This window comes from Volvox carteri (assembly GCF_000143455.1).
Source record: "Volvox carteri f. nagariensis unplaced genomic scaffold VOLCAscaffold_11, whole genome shotgun sequence".
Taxonomy (NCBI): Eukaryota; Viridiplantae; Chlorophyta; class Chlorophyceae; order Chlamydomonadales; family Volvocaceae; genus Volvox; species Volvox carteri.
The window spans coordinates 514,424-515,441 of NW_003307554.1; the positions used below are offsets into that span (position 1 = coordinate 514,424).

Genomic DNA, 1,018 nt, shown 5'->3' on the forward strand with positions numbered 1-1,018 from the left:
TCCAAATATCAGGATAACCGGGTACGCCTGGGCGTGGCTGTGGGTATATCCACGTAGTTCCACTGTGGGACAGGACTTGCAGTGGAAAACTAGACTACAACGGCTCCGCCACGAAATGACGTGAAGTCGCGCACACCGCAACATTCTTCGGGATAAAATACAGTCGCAGAAATTCCAGAAATTCCCCGGGATAAAATACAGTTCCAGAAATTCCCCGGGATAAAATACAGTCGCAAAAAACACAGCCAACCGCCACGAAATGACGTGAAGTCGCGCACACCGCAACATTCCCCGGGATAAATTCAGTCGCAGAAATTCTATAGAATCATACGGATTCAGAATACATTCTATCAATCAGTGATGCTGCGCAGCACAGTTATTGTATAGAAGTAATGTGTGCCATTGGCCCTCGAGTGTATTCATTAATTTTAGGATAAAATTTATCATACGGATTCAGGATAAAATTCTACCAAACAGCGGTGCTGCGGAACATACATCTTGTATGTATGTTGTTACAGGGTGGTTAACTTCGCCAGCGGCCCCCTTTCCCGGGGCAGTCCCTGCTCTCCCCTGCTAGAGGGGCACCCTAATCCGTCACCCCATCCGACTTCAGAATGTATTCGTTGGGTTCGGCAACTCACCACCAGCATCCAACCAAATCTAGCGGATCAACGGCGCATCAACTTAGTTCCTGGTCAGCTCGCAAGTTGATATTATCACGTCCTACACCGTCCATAAGATGGGGGGCCACCTCCCATTTCATCACTCCTCAAACACCCGAGGAGCCGGCAGGCGGATTTGAACCCGGGTCGACTGGGTCGACTGGGAGCAGAAGTCAGGCCTTAACCTCTGCCAGCCGCCTGCATCTTGTATGTATGTTGTTACAGGGTGGTTTTTACAGGGTGGTATTATCACGTCCTACACCGTCCATATGATGGGGGGCCACCTCCCATTTCATCACTCCTCANACACCCGAGGAGCCGGCAGGCGGATTTGAACCCGGGTCGACTGGGTCGAC

The 1,018-nt window shown here is 50.6% G+C and overlaps 1 protein-coding gene across 1 annotated transcript in view; it reads right to left on the reverse strand.

Moving 5' to 3' along the window:
* VOLCADRAFT_89045 (uncharacterized protein) overlaps positions 1-1,018 on the reverse strand; it is a gene marked incomplete at both ends in the record, with an annotated part of 7,964 nt that overhangs the window by 5,476 nt on the left and 1,470 nt on the right. The gene's annotated exons all lie outside the window — the stretch shown is intronic.